Below are 16,504 nucleotides of genomic sequence, written 5' to 3'. Positions count from 1 at the left end.
AGAAAACCTCAGCTATCAGTCCACTAAGCATTTAAAATACTCTAGAATGTTCAAACACACACATATATATGAATTTCCTACTTTTTTAAATTTCATATTAACTCAAGAAATTTAGGTCCTTAGATGTAAGGTCCTCAATTAATAGCAAGTCTTAGTGGGGAATGCATTGTTATGTTTTTCTTTTTTATATTTCTTTCCACTCCTATTGGTGTGATTGATACCCTTTTTCATCAAGTTGCTCTAATGGTACTTTTTAGGAGTTATGGAGTATTTGTCATATGACAAAAACCTTTTTCAGAACTTTACATGAGTTTTCTTATTTAATCCTCACAATAGTTGCATGAAGGAGCTCTGGTAGCGTAGTGGTTACGAATCAGGCTGTTAATATCATGGTCAGCAGTTTAAAACTACCAGCTGTTCCGTGGGAGAAAAATGAGGCTTTCTGGCTCACGTAAAGATTTACAGCCTTGGAAACCCTATACAAGGTCAGCTATGAGTTGTAACCGACTCCACGGCATATAACAACAACAACAACAGTTGCGTGAGATAAGAAATAGTCTTATCCTAGTCAAAAGACGTCATTACAGATCTGCTGCACAATACCTCTTAAAGTATTCAAGGGAAAAGAAGTCAGCTAGAAGACTAAGGTGCACCTGACCATGCCATGGTATTCTCAGTGGCCTCATATGTATGTTAAAGATGGATAACGGATTAAGAAAACCATAAAAATTGATATATTTGAGTTATGTTGTTGCAGAAGAAATTAAAAGTACTATGGCCTTCCAGAAGAACAAACAAATCTGTGTTGGAAGAAGTACAGCATGACCGCTTCTTAGAAGCCAGGATGGCAAGACATCACCTCTCATACGTACTATCTCAAACGTACTATCAGGAGGGACCAGTCCCTAGAGAAGTACATTATGCTAGGTAAAGTGGAGGGTTAGTGAAAAAGAGGAAGACCACCAACTAGATGGATTAACACAATGGCAGCAGCAATGGGCTCAAACATAACAATTGAATTTTTCTTTAGTTCTTTAAGCTTGAGAAATGCTGAATTGTTCTTTCCTTTTGGTTTCCTAACTACAGGTCTTTGTACATTCATTATAACACTTGACTTTGTCTTCTCTAAATGCCCTGTGAAATTTTCTGGTCAGCTTTTTTACTTCTCATTTCTTCCATTTGCTTTAGCTTTTTGACACTTAAGAGCAGGTTTTAGAGTCTCATCTGACATCCATTTTGGTCTTTTCTTTCTTTCCTTCCTTTTTACTTTTTTCACATTTTGACCAAAAGATTAGATCCCTTGAGGAAGTACAAAATGCACAATCAAATGCCCAAAAACAAACAGCCTTATTCATATACATGATAGTTATACTGCTGAGCTAGTAACAGGTGATGTTCTCTGTGTTTGTAGAACTTTATAACCACATAGCTGACTTGTTAAATCTAGTCCATGCTTTCAAAAACCAGAAAAAAAATTCAGTTAGCGTCATTGTTTGATGTTTCGTTAAAAATTTTCACAAGATCTGGAACATCATCTTCCTCATTAATGTCTTCTGGTTTTAGTGTTTTGCTACCCAATACTTGCCTTGGTAACTGTTCAGCTAACATCCTAAGACTTGTGAAGCTGTCAGCACCAAGCTGACTTAATGTTCCAGGAAGCATTTCTGTGATTGGTTTGGCTTCGACATGACCAGTGATTGCAAAGGTGTTGGCAGAGAGAGAAGCTTGGGCCTTCAGATTGTTGAAATGAATAACTGTCCCATCATCTTTAATCATATTCACCTCTTCAATACCAGCTATATTATTAACAGCCCATTTTTTAAAGAGAATTCAGAAGCTTTTTGTCATCAACTGTAGCTGTTCTGTATCCCACCTTATTCTTTCTGCAAGCTGGACCAGAGTCTCAAATTTGGCTAATTTTTCTTGATTCATACTGTTGGTAAATCTGAAGCAGGGATGGTCCTCAAACAGTAGCATATGATACTAGCCTCTTTTCTGTCTTTTTAATGACCTTTTGCTTTCTTCTTGTATGATGTTCTTGATGCCATCCCACAACTCGATTTGTCTTCACACATTCGTGTCTAAATCATCAAATCTGTTCTTGATATGTTCTGAATTCAAGTGGGACATATTCAAGGTTATATATTGGTTCTTGTGGACTTTGTTTTCATTTTTTTTCCAGCTTCAGTCTGAACTTCCCTCTGAGCAATTAATGGTCTGTCCCACAGTCTGCACCTGACCTTGTTTTAGCTGATGCTATTGAGCTTTTCCAGTGTCTCTTCTCACAGATGTAGTCAGTTGTATCCCTGTGTATTCCATCTGGTGAGATCCAAGTGCTCAAATAAGTGTAACATATTACTGTTTAGCAACAGGTAAACTTTTATTCTCAGTTTGTTACACAGTAGTAACTTTCAAGTTGTTAGGATGGTGGAAGCTATTTCAAATACCAGGATAATCACCCAAACTAAGATAGACTAGTGATCTAAAAAAGCCTAGTGATCTAATTCTAAAAAGTTGCCAATGAAAACCCTATGGGTCATAATGGAATGTTGTTTAGTACTATCATGGACTTCATTATGACCTCCAAATGTATGCAACTTGACTGGACCATGGTTCTCTGGTTTGACAGCTATGAAATGGCACCCCATAATGTGATCTGGTGTGATCAGCCAATCAGTTAGAAGAGGATGAAGAGTAGATACAACAATCTTAATCATGCCAGCACGGGCAGCCCATTCTTCATCTTCCGGATGCACCTCATTTTTAGGACCAAGTGCTATCTTGCAGAGTCACTGCTTCCCAGTCAGATCTCAGCAGACCTTCCCCTGGAGAAATTCTGCCTTTCTGTGGCTTCTCTTATCCATATCTGTTCCTGTCATTTCCAACATTGTGTAATTATTATCTCGTCATTGCCACCCCATGGCTGCATGAAGTCTCACCTCTTACTCTGACTCCTGGTGATCTCCTGTGTATCAAAGTAGACCTGTGCTCTGTAGGGTTTTCAATGGTTGTTTGTTTTTGTAAGTAGATTGCCAGACTTTTCTTCTGAGGTGCCATTGGATGAGCTTTCTCCTCCACCATTTGGCTAAGCTGCTGAGTACCTTAATTGTTTGAACTACCTGGGGATTCCCAGCTCCTAATACTACCCATAAGGAGCTCTGGTAGTGTAGTGGTTATGGGTTGGTCTGCTAACCTCAAGGTCAACAGTTCAAAACTGCCAGCAGTTCTGTGGGAGAAAGATGAGGCTTTCTGCTCCCATAAAGATTTACAGCCTGGGAAACCCTATGCAGGGTCGCTATGAGTCAGAACCGACTCCACAGCGTGTAACTATCACCACCTCCAATACTATCCATAAAAAGGCAGAGTCATTTTGTGATGGCTGAACAGGAAGCTTCTGAACACCAGGAAGATAACTTCTGAGAAGGTAGAAACATGGCAGACTTGGGTACTATTTATAATAAGGCAGATTCAAAGTGGTTCTGCCACTTGCTGCCTTTGAGAACATGGGGATTATAAAATGGGAAGAAACAGTTTCAGTTAGGGTGCTGTAGGATACATTCTAGACTGTTAGCCACAGTGTCGGTGGTTCAAACCCACCAGTTGCTCCTCAGAAACCCTATGCAGATTTGTTATGAATTGAAACCAATTTGATGGCATACAACAACATTTTCAAGGATAAAAAACGGTGACATCAAGTTAAGTTCAAGGAGAGAGTTACACGTGAAGGGAGAAATCGTAGCTTACTGTTTTCTGCCTTGTTGCTACCCTGAGTCATCTCTTCCCATGGCAAGGGCTTGCTGTTGGAAGCAGCTCAAGCAACTCATTTGACAGAAGCCGGAAACAGGGCAATTACTGTGTTTTTTCATCAGTACTGGAATCCCACCCACTGGACCGCACTCCCAAGGCCCTATACCAAACGAAAGCACAGTAAGCAAGAATAATTCCCCTGTTTGGGGACCTGGAGTGTTAATTCATTAGCACTGCTGAGAAATGGCCTGTAACTCACTTAATCATTAACTATAGGCATTTTAATGTGTCTCTGTGAGGCCAGCTAGTGGGGGCAGAGCAGCCCTTTATTCCTAGATGTCGTTAGCATCAACATGAAGACCGCATGCTCTCTAGCTGAGCCTTCACTCTGTTATTCCAATGACTGAACAGAAATTGTGGTGCAGCTAGGAACCCAACCAGCAAACTGATGCTCATTGTCCAGGATGGGGACTGCCCACCAGACTCCAACAATGGTGTGTGGCCACATGCACATACAAAGCACTCTCATGCTTCAGGAGATGTGTGATTTGCATGGATAGATAAAATACCAGTGGATTCCAAAAGGGCTTCTTCTAGTTATTGCAGGCTTCACTGAGCAGTATGGATTGAACTGTGCTCCACATAACTATGTGTTGTAAAGCCTAACCCCTATTACCTGTGAGTCTAATCCCATAGGGAAATAGAGGTTGTTTGTTATGTTAAGAAGATATCAGTGTTGTTGTTGTTAAGTGCCTTCGTGTCTATTCCGACCCATAACGATCTGTATAGGGTTTCCGAGGAGTGACTGGTAAGCTTGAACCACCAACTTTGTGGTTCAAACTGACTTTGCAGTCCAGCGTGTTAACCTACTAAAAAGAGCAGGTTAGGACAGAAGCACTAGCAGAGATAGAAGAACATACATGCTGAGACACATGAAGATCAACAAGGAACAAGGACCTTACCTCTAAGCCAGCAGAGAGAGAGAAAGCTGGTGCACTGAATTCAGACTTCTAGCCTCCTAAACCATGAGAAGTAAATATGTTTGTGCAAGTCATCCACTTGTGGTATTTCTTTTATAGTGGCAATAGATGACTAAGGCATTGAGCTTTGTCACATTAATCCTGATGTAGAAGGGTTTCCTGCCAAAAACAAAACATTGGACTGAAATTCCTACATTGTTAGCTACTGTTGAGTTGACCCCATATACACCAGAACAAAACATTGTCCAGTCCTATGCCAGATCCATAATTGGTTGTGGATCAGACTGCAACTTTTGGAAGTAAATCACCGAGCTTTTCTACCTAGTCTGTCTTAATTTGGAAGCTGTACTGCAACCTATTCAGCATCATTGTTGTTGTTGTTGTTATGTGCCGTGGAGTTGGTTCCGACTCATAGCGACCTTATATGGGGTTTCCGAGGCTGTAAATCTTTTTGGGAACAGAAATCCTCATCTTTCTCCTGCGGAACAGTTGGTAGCTTTGAACTGCTGGCCTGGAGGTTCGCAGCCCGATTCGTAATCACTACGCCACCAGAGCTCCTATTCAGCATCATTGTTGTTGTTGTTATGTGCCGTGGAGTCGGTTCCAACTCATAGCGACCCTGTACAGGGTTTCCGAGGCTGTAAATCTTTACGGGAGCAGAAAGCCTCATCTTTCTCCCGTGGAACACCTGGTAGTTTCAAACTGCTGACCTTGCAGTTCACAGCCCAATTCGTAACCACTACGCTACCAGAGCATCATAGCAACATGCAAATGTCCACTGACAGATGGTGATGGTTGCAGGTGAGATGTATTGGCTGGAAATCCAACCTGGATCTCCCATTTGAGAGACAAGAATTCAACCATTGAACTTCCCCCACCCCTGAAATTCCTATATTGCAGCTTTAAAATGCACTTTGAAGGAATGGAAAACACCTGCTAGAGACAGACTGAATATACAGTGTGACTTTGCACTTACCAGATAGTGAACGTGGGCAAGATATTGACCTGTGTGGAGCTGGGTTTCCTCACCTGTTAAATGGGGATGATGGCAATTAAATGAGTTATGGTGAGAATTAAATGACTATATAAATTAAATGACTATAAACAGAACCTGGTATCAGCACTCTATAAGTCTGCTTTTATTATTTTGTTATTAATGATTGTTTTTCTCTTTTTTATTATTAATGCTTATTGCGTTGTGAATTCATTGGTACAGCACAACTTCATTGTCATTCTCTTGCCCTTCCTATTAGAGGGAAAAAAAAAAAAAAGGTTTGTAATCCCAGTTTTGTTGTTGAAGTTCTTATGTGACGTTGAGTTGGTTCCAACTCAATGACAACACTATATAGGGTTTCCGAGGAGTGGCTGGTGGGTTTGAGGCTCCCAACTTTCGATCTAGTGTTTATCCTAAGCGCCACACCAGGAACTCCAATTCCAGTTTTTTGTTGTTGTTGTTAGGTGCTGTCAAGTTGGTTCTGACTTATAGTGGCCCTATATAGGCTTTCCGAGAAGCAGCTGGTGGGTTTGATCTGCCAACCTTGTGTTTTGCAGTCCAGTGCTGATCCTACAGCGCTACACCAGGAGTATAGTTACAAGAGATTATACCCTTGCCATGCAGCAACTGGTTTGCAACCATCTTTCCAAATTGAAATATTAACAAACGTTAAAATGAACAAAGGAAAGCTCAGAAGCTTGATCATCATTTATCATGAATACAACTGCTGCAAAACTTACACAGCAAGAGTCCACTTACACTAAGGTAGCACATGTCATGTGTGTTGAAGTCAAAAGACCACATTGAGTTCTTTCATTCTGTGTGTCTTTGAACAGAGAGTCCTAGTGTTGAGTGGTAGTTTGAGGGAGGTACTTCCCAAGGAGGCCCCAACTGTTTTTCTATTCTCTGGGGGCCGATTCAGTTCTCCCGTAGTCCCAGTGGTGTCCTGGTCACTTTCAGGTAGTCGCCCAGGATGAAAAGCAAGTATAGCTCTCCAGGGTCACACCACAAATGTGCTGCTTTTCATTTCCTATTCTGAGTCGTTAGTAGATTTTTGCTTGAAGAGCTAGCACATCTTAAGCCCTACAACATTCAATAGACTCCTGTGAACCCTGGTGGAAACCTGGTTGGCCAGCAGTGTGGCAAGACCTGAGGACTCTTGGGCCCAGAGTCAGTGACATAGCCACAGAGGACTAGAGTGGAGAGTGAATCGTCCAGCTGATAAGAAGAGAGGGCATATACACAAGAACACCCATATGTGCAGATAATACCCATTTGACCTGGCTTCAGTGACTGGATGATCAGAGCTCAACCAGAAGAAGAAAGAAGAGGAAAAAAAAAGAGTATTTCTGATACAATTTGATGAACTTGACCTACATCTATGGATGCAATAGCTCAAAAGAGGGAACAAATCTTTACAGCAAGGATCGTTCCCACCCCCTCCATACACAGAGTAGCAGGGATGGGCAACTTGGACATTGGCTACCCAAAATGGGCGGTGGGGGGCTACAAAGGCAAGAAGTGATTGGCTTACAAGCTTTCAAGAGGAAATCTAGAACCAGAGGGTGTGAAGGAAGGTAGACTCTCCACTGAGTAGTATCCAATCTGCCTAGGTGGGGCTGATGAAATGAAATGTGGATAGGTCTCTTGTGATACAATAGTGAATAATTGTTATCAGGACTGATTGTGAGGGTTGGAATAGTAAAGGTAAACGTTTTGTAGCAAGGAGGGGAGTGATTAATTTTTCAGCCTAGGAGCGAAGGTCCCTGGAACCATCAAGGGAGAAGAGTGGAGAGCAGGACTCTACCCAGAGAAGAAGTGATGCCTGAGATGGAGGCAGAAACGATGACATAGAGAGATGGAGCATCTGGGGACTTTAGACACAGAGAGGGAGAGGGGCTGTGTGCTGACGACCAGGGGACAGGCTTGTATTGTATACCCTTTGGTTGGTTGATGATGCATGGAGGGGATTGTAACCATGCAATGAAATGATATACAATAGGATGAATGTAAAACTAATGTTCTCCCATGTAAACTATCACATAATTCACAATAAAACATTTTTTTTTTAAAAAGAGGTAGCACATCTTAGAGTCTTAGAATAAAGAACTTGCAGTATTGCCTAATCTCCTTACTTACTGAACGTTATTCAATGTCACACAACATTCATGTATTCATTTAACAAATATTTATTGGACAGCCACTGAGTGGTCCACAGAGTTCATATCGTGGCAGAACAGGACCAGAATCCAGTCTTCCTTTCTGATCCATTTTTCCTTCCCCCATTCCTTATGCCCCTCATGCCTTCCCACCACCACCTGTACTGTGCTTTGTCAAATTGCAGCTATTGGATATTAATTCTCAATTCATAGAATGAGAAACACGATCTTTGCATAAGATGAACCCAGTACCAAAATCTTGCACATATTGATACTTACTTTTCTATTTCCCAAATCTACCAGCATATTAAAAAAAAAAAAAAAGTCTGAAATTTCTTAATGATGTCAGTGGAAGTGCTGGTGGCAATAGGATAGATGAGGTATCTTTCATCAGTTCATCCACACACACACTCTACAATTTACTTCCTATTTGATCTCCAATGGATAGAATACTCCACTAGTTTCTAGGAGCTTGCAGTTAGTGGGACATAGAGCAGAAAGAGTAAGGAATCTGACCAATCTGGGTTCCCAGGTCCACTTTAACTGTATGACATAGAATAAATCTCTGAGCTTTGATTTGTTTATCTGAGAATAGGAGTAATAATACCAAACTCTGTAGTCAGACTGTGAGATTTAATGTGCTGAAGCAGGTTAATCTCCTACCCAGCAAGTACTGGACACCCGTAGTGATCAATGTTATTTGTATTCCTTCCTTGGCTTTGCTCTAACTTATCCTGTGACCACTGACAAAGCATTGAACCTTCCTGATAGGGTCACTCTGAGTTAGAACCCATTCCAAAGCACTTAACAACCACAACAATTAGAATATGGCGAGCATGGTGGCTTTCTTCCATAAGCAATAGGTGTGAACTGTAAGATTGATAGTGCAAGCCCACCAGCTGTTCCATGGGAGAAAAATGAGACTTTCAGCTCCAGCAAAGAGATACACTCTCAGAAACTTTAAACATGGTCACTATGAGTTGAAACTGACTCTGTGGCACTTAGCAACAACAATTGGAATATGGCAAAGTACTATTCTTTTTTTAAAAGAAAAAACTTTTTTTGTGTGTGAACTGAATGAAGGTTTATAAATAAGATCATCAGTTTTACTTCCAAAATAGTCACACACTTTGTATCATCAATGATTGTAATCCCTTACTTGTAACAAGGATTACCATATTTCCTGCCTATGGTTCCTATTTCCATTCCACCTTCCTTCTCAACCCCTCTGAACCTTGCCCCCAGGTAAATGTTGCCCTTTTGATCTTGAATGGTTGACCATTCCAAGGTGAGCATACCTCACTAGTGTTATTGTCCCCACTATATACCTATCCAGTGCTTATTTGAAAATTGGGCTAGGAGGGTAAGTTCTGTTCCAGATCTGAAGGGGGGCCAAGGGCATAATCTTGGCTTCCTCCAATTTCTTTTTGACCGGTAAGCTATTTTTTATAATTTTGAGTTTCCTTCCACATTTTCTCCCACTCTATCCAGAATTTTCTGATGTTATCCCTTTCAGAACAGTTGGTTTTAGTAGCCAGGTGCCATATAGTTTTTCGGGTCTCAGGTTCATAGAAACTGATGTTCATTTAGTCCATTGGACTCATTGATTCCAAGTGTTCCATTAGTCCATTGGACTCATTGATTCCAAGTATCTTCAGTTTTCACAGCTCTTCTTTCTTCTGCACATGGAAAGAACAGTAGTTGTACTTTAAATGATCACTCATAAGCTTTTACGATCCCAATCACTACTCACCAAAGTAGAATGCAGAACATTGTCTTTGTGGACCATGGTGTCCCCTGAGACTATGCCAAGCCCACAAATTCAGCAACTTGTTACCTCAAGGTGTTCAGTAGTATCTAAGAAGATTTCATCGTTTTGTCTCCTGTATGTTCCATCACCTTCATAGGAGTGTATTCAACAAAGATAAATAAATACCTTTGTATAAATATTCTCTGGCAAACCCTTATATATTTGTGAGTATACACCTACTCTCCCTCTTATACGCATTCAACCTATGTATCTGTCCATGTGTCTATCACATAGAATACTGTTGTTGCAAGGTTGTGTATATACCTCTATCCTCTTTAATCTTTGCATACCTCTCTGTTTCTTCATCTCCCCATTACACAAGTTAACATGTATTTACCTTGTAGCCAGTGAATTACTCTCTCTTCCCTTCCACCTCTGATAACCATCAAAGAATGCTTCTTTTAGCATGAAAACCTTCTCTTGAGTTTTTACAATAGTTTTTGTTGTTATAGGTGCCATCGAGTTGGCACCAACTCATAGCAACCCTACACAAAACAACGAAACACTGCCTGATCCCATGCCAACCTCACAATCATTGCTATTCCTGAGCCCATTGCTAACCCCACTGTGCCAATCCATCTCATTGGGTGTCCTCTTTTTCTCTGACCTTCCACTTTACCAAACATGATATCCTTCTCCAGGGACTGGTGCCTCCTGATAAAATGTCCAAAGTATGAGAGACGAAATCTGGCCATCCTAGCTTCCAAAGGACATTCTTGCTGTTACGTCTTCCAACTCTTCTAATAGTGGACTCATACAATATTTGTCCTTTTGTTATTAATAATTTCACTCAGCATAATGTTCTCCAGGTTCATCCATGTTATGACGTATTCCTCAGAGTTACCATTATCCTTCAATGTTGTGTAATGTTTCATGTGTGTATAACTAAAATGCATTTATCCATTCTTCCATTGATGAGCATTTAGACTATCTCCATGCTTTTTGCTATTGTGAATAGTCCTTAGATGAATATTGGTATGGATATATCTACTCGTTTCATGGCTCTTATTCCGTGGGGATTTATACCAATTAGAGGGATTGCCTGGTCATACAGTATTGCTATTTCCAATTTTTTGAGGAACCACCAAACTTTTCCACAATTGTTGCAACATTTTACAGACCCAACAGCAATGTGTAAGAGGTACCCAGTCTCTCCACACCCTCACCAGCATTTTGTTGTTTTCTGTTTTTATGAGCTTTGCTATTAATGCTTGGTTGAGATATTATCTCATTTTTTTTATTTGCATTTTTCTAATGGCTAATGATCGCAAACATATCTGCATATGTTTGTTGGCTGCCTGAATGTCTTCTTTGATGAAGTGTCTAGTCATGTCCTGTGGCCATTTTTTAATTGTGTTATTTGGCTTTTTCTTGTAGAGGTGTTGTAGTTTTCTGTAAATTTTAGTGATTAGTCGCTTATCTCATATATCATTGAAAAAAAAAAAATCCGTATCTGTGGGATCTCTTTTTATTCTTTTGTTAAATTTGTTTGTTTGTTTTGGGTTTTTGTTTTTTTCCCCCATTTAGGCATTTGTATGTATTACATCCCTAGAAAAAGAATTCCAGGATTTTCCCTCCTGTGTGTTTTCATCTTGCTTCCTCATGGTCCATGATGCCAGCTGAGGTCGTCAGTACAATGAAACCAAACTAATGGGATGGGAGCAGATTATTTTCTAGGTCTTTCAGCTAGAAGGTCAGTTCGAACTACAAGGTCAACAATTCAAACTCAACAGCAGTTCCTTAGAACCCTGTCCAAGGCCACTATGAGTCAGAACTGACTCGTTTGCACTTAACAACAACAAAGGATAACTTGGAGGTACAAATTGGTATGAAAGGCCAAATTTAGTTTATTGGTTTATTACTTTTCTTTATTCCAAAGAGGATGTAAGGCCATTTGCAAAGATTAATACATAGAAAAATAAGTAAATCAGGAATTAAAGTAGACAGTAATATAAAGAAAGAAAGAAAAAAAAAAGATGAAGCCAGGGATACAATAGGTTTACAACATGCTTGTACAGCATAGGTCCCAGGTAGGTGCCAGAGGGGGCTATTGATCTGGCCTTTAGAGTCCTGATGGCTGAGTAAAGAGACAAATAGAAATAGTTTGAGATTCGCATTATCCATACAATAAGAGAAAACCAGTTACTCAGTGAGCTTTTCAAAGATTATCCACAATGGTGTGTTTATCTAGCAGAATTTGAATTGGTATTGTTGTTAGATGCCATTGAGTCAGTACCAACTCATTGGTACCCTAGGCACAACAGAATGAAACACTGCCTGGTCCTGGGCCAATCTCACAGTGTTGCCATGCTTCAGCCCATTGATGCTGCTGTTTGGCAAAAAAATCCATCTCACTGGGGGTCTTCCTCTTTTTATCTGACTCTCCACCCTTCTAAACATGATATCCTTCTCCAGCAACTGGTTCCTCCTGACAATATGTACGATGTATGAGAGACAAAGTTTGGCCACCCTGGCCTCCAAGGAGCACTCTGGCTGCACTTCTTCCAAAACGGATCCATTGGTTCTTTTGGCAGCCCATGGCACTTTAAATATTCTCCTCCAACATCATAACTCAAAAGCATCAATTCTTCTACGGTCCTCCTTATTCACTATCCAGCTTTCACATGCATATGGAGTTATTGGAAATACCATGGCTTGGGTTAGCTGCACTTAGCCCTCAAGCTGACATCTTTGCTCTTCAACACTTTCAAAAGGTCTTGTGCAGCAGATTTGCCTAATGCAATACATCGTTTGATTTCTTGACTGCTGCTTCCACGAGTGTTGATGGTTGTTCCAAGAGTGAAATTCTTTTCTCCATTGATAAGAATGTTGTTTATTGGTCCAGTGGTGAGGATTTTTGTTTTCTTTACATCAAGATACAATCCATACTGAAAGCAGTGGACTTTGATCTTCATCAGTAAGCATTTTAAGTCTTCTTCACTTTCAGCAAGCAAGGTTATAACATCTGCATATCATAGGTTGTTAATGAGTCTTCCTCTAATCCTGATGCCACGTTTTTCTTCATATAACACAGCTTCTCAGATTATTTACTCAACATACAGGTTGAATAAGTATGGTGAAAGAATACAACCCTGTCGCACACCTTTCGTAATTTTAAACCATTCAGTGTTCCCATGTTCTGTTCAAACTTCTCTTGGTCCAGGTACAGATTCCTCATGAGCACAATTAAGTGTTCAGAAATACTCATACTTCACATTGTTGTCCATATCTTGTCATGACCCACACAATTGAAAGCCTTTGTGTAGTCAATAAAGCACAGGTAAACATCTTTCTGATATTCTCTGCTTTCAGCCAAGATCCATTGGACATCATCAGTGATATCCCTCGTTCCACGACCTCTTCTGAATCCAGCTTGAACCTCTGAAAGTACTCTGTCAATGTATGCTTGCAGCCATTTCTCTATTACCTTTAGTAAAACTTTAATCGAATGTGATATCAAAGATATTGTCTGATGATTTCCACATTCCATTAGGTCAGCTCTCTTTAGAATGGACACAAACAAATATGGATTTCTTCCAATCAGTTGGCCAGATAGTTGTCTTCCAAATTTCTTGGCAGAGATAAGTGAGTGCCTCCAGTGCCGCTTCACTTTCTTGAAAGATTTCAATTTTTATTCCATCAATTCCTGGTGCCTTTTTCTTTGCCAATTCCTTCAATGCACTTTTTCCTTCCGTATCACTGACTCTTGATCATATGCTACCTCTTGAAAACGTTGAACATCAACCAGTTCCTTTTGGTACAGTGACTCTGTTTATTTCTTTCTTTCTTTTTTTATGCTTTCTGTATCATTCAATAATTTGCCCAGAGAATCCTTCAGTAATGAAAGTCGAGGTTTGAATTTTTTCTTCAGTTCCCCCAGCTTGAGGAATGCTGAGGGTGTTCTTCCCTTTTGGTTTTCTGACTCCAGATATTTGCACATTTCATTGTAATATTTGACTTTGTCTTCTCGAGCTGACTTTTGAAATTTTCTGTTCAGCTCTTGTACCTCCTCAGTTCTTCCATTTGCTTTAGCATCTTTGCACTGGAGAGCAAGTTTCAGTGTCTCTTCTGACATCCATTTTGATCTTTTCCTTGTTTCTTCTTAATGTCTTTTTGCTTTCTTTCTGTATGATGTCCTTGATGTCATCATACGACTCTTCTGTTCTTAGGTCTTTAGTGTTTAATGTATCAAATCTGTTCTTCAAATGATCTCCAAATTTAGGTGAGATATATTCAAGCTAATAGTTTGGCACTTGTGGACTTGTTTTCATTTTCTTCAGCTTCAGTTTGAATTTGCATATGAGCAATTGATGGTCTGTTCCACAATATATCCCTGGCCTTGTTTTGGCTGATGATATGAAACTTTTCTACTATCTCTTCCACAGATGTAGTCAATTTGATTTCTTTATTCCATCCGGTGAGATCCTTGTATATAATTGTCTCTTATGCTGTCTAAAGAAGGTATTTGAAATGAATAAATCATTGAGTTTGCAGAATTCTATCATGTGATCTCCAGCGTCATTTCTATTACCAAGGCCATATTTTCCAACTACTGATCCTTCCTCTTTGCTCCCAGCCTTTGCATTCCAATCACCAGTAATGATCAATACATCTTGATTGCATGTTTGATCAATTTTAGATTGAAGAAGTTGGTAGAATTCTTCTATGTCATCCTCACTGGCTTTAGTGTTTGATATGTAAATTTGAATAATAGTGGCATTAACTGGGCTTCCCTGTAGGCGCATGGATATTATCCTATCACAGACAACATTATACCTCATGACTGATCTGGATAAGTTCTTTTTGACAATGAATGCAACACCATTCCTCTTCAATTTATCATTCCCAGCATAGTAAACCATGTGGTTGTCAGATTCAAAGTGGCCAATACCAGTCCATTTCAGCTCACTAATGCCTAAAATATCGATGTTTATGTATTCCATTTCATTTTTGACAGTTTCCAATTTTCCTAGATTCATACCTCGTGCATTCCATGTTCCGATTATTAATGGTTGTTTAAAGCTGTTTGTCTTCATTTTGAGTTGTGGCCCATCAGTAAATGAAGGTCCCGTGGGCTTTACTCCCACAAGCTCTACTCCATTCATGTCATCATGGTCAACTCTACTTTGAGGGAGGCAGCTCTTCCCCAGTTGCATTTTGAGTGCCTTCTAAGCTCAGGGGCTCATTTTCTGGCATTATATCTGACAATATTTCTCTGCTGTTCATAAGGTTTTCAGTGTCTAAATATTCGGAAGTAGTTCATCACTCCTTCTTCCTAGTCTGTCTTTGTCTGGAAGCTCATCTGAAATCTGAGGAAGCTAAGAAATTGAGTAGTCCTAAGAATAATGTTTGAGGCAATATTCCTGCCATAAACACAGTGGATAGCTCTATTCAGCTGCTTATGGAACATCATAGAGCACAATTTTATGAATTAACAGAGAGGCATGGTTCATCAATACTGCTTCCACAGAAGCCAGAGTCCCTGGTGCAAGCACACTGCTCTGCTTAATATAAGGAGTCCATGAAGAATATTTCAAGATGCAAGATGCAATATGTAGCCATTCAGATGTGTAGTATTTCTTCCAACTAGGCCTTTAATAAGAATCAAACATTTAAGAATGAGGTCATCTTCTATGGCAGTAATTTAAAGAACAAAAATTCTGTTGATTTGAACCACAGGGTTGGAGGTTCAAATTCACCAGCCACACCTTAAAAGACCTATACGGGGTTGCTGTGAGTCTGAACCAACTCTATGGCACTTAACAATAACAACAATTTGATATAAATCTCTCTCTCTCTCTCTCTCTCTGTTTCAGATTAGTATTTCCTCAGTAAATTTCATTTGTTCACCTTCTGGAAGTACAGTCACACAAACTTCATCCATAGGCAGCCTGAGGGAAAACCCTGGTGGAGGACTAAAACTTTCCTTAAAAAAAATAACACAATGTCCATCAATTGAATGACTGGGTAGACAAATGTTGTATGTCCATACAACAGAATAATCTGGGCCAGAAAGAGAAAGGAAGTTCTGATACATACTACAACATGGATGAACCTTGAAAACATTATGCTGAGTGAAATAAGTCAGCCACAGAAGGACACATATTATATAATCCCACCTCTATGAGAGAGGCAATTCAATAGAGACCAAAGCTCATTAGTGGTTAGCAAGGGCAGGAGGGAGGGACAACAGAGGACTCCTTGTTTAGGGGACATAGATCATCTGTTAAGGTTGTGGAATCAGTTAGAAATGGGTAGGGTAATTGTTATACAACACAATGAACATAATCAATGTCACTGAATTATAAAGAGCCACTGAGTCAGTTCCAACTCTTAGCAACCCTGTATAGGGTTTCTGAGCCTATAAATCTGTATGTAAGCAGAAAATCTTACCTTTCTCCCATAGAGTAGCTGGTGGTTTCAAACTGATAACCTTATGGTTAGTAACCCAACTTGTAGCCCACTACATTATCAGGACTCCTGACACTGAATTATACATATAAAAATTGTTGTGTTGGCAAAGGTTTTATTTCACAAATCTATCTATCTATCTATATCTATTGCTGTTGTTGTTAAGTGCCATCGAGTCAGTTCCGACCCATAGTGACCCGGAACAGGGTTTCCAAGGTGTAAATCTTCATGGGAGCAGAAAGCCTCATCTTTCTCCTGCGGAGCATCTGGTAGTTTCGAACTGCTGACCTTAAGGTTCGCAGCCGAATTAGTAACCAGTACGCTACCAGAGCTCCTTTAGATAGATAGATAGATAGATAGATAAATAGATAGATAGATAGATAGATAGATAGATAGATAGATA

General features: G+C 39.9%; 1 protein-coding gene and 1 pseudogene across 8 annotated transcripts in view; one reads left to right on the top strand and one right to left on the bottom strand.

Moving 5' to 3' along the window:
- The window catches only part of TNIK (TRAF2 and NCK interacting kinase), a 549,276-nt gene that overhangs the window by 423,590 nt on the left and 109,182 nt on the right, over window positions 1-16,504 (top strand). The gene's annotated exons all lie outside the window — the stretch shown is intronic.
- On the bottom strand, window positions 1,477-1,932 carry LOC102813144 (annotated as a pseudogene).

Source organism: Chrysochloris asiatica, unplaced genomic scaffold, assembly GCF_000296735.1.
Source record: "Chrysochloris asiatica unplaced genomic scaffold, ChrAsi1.0 scaffold00043, whole genome shotgun sequence".
In the NCBI taxonomy this organism is placed as follows: Eukaryota; Metazoa; Chordata; class Mammalia; order Afrosoricida; family Chrysochloridae; genus Chrysochloris; species Chrysochloris asiatica.
Note: the sequence above shows the minus strand (reverse complement) of the source record. Positions and strands in the feature narration are given on the sequence as shown.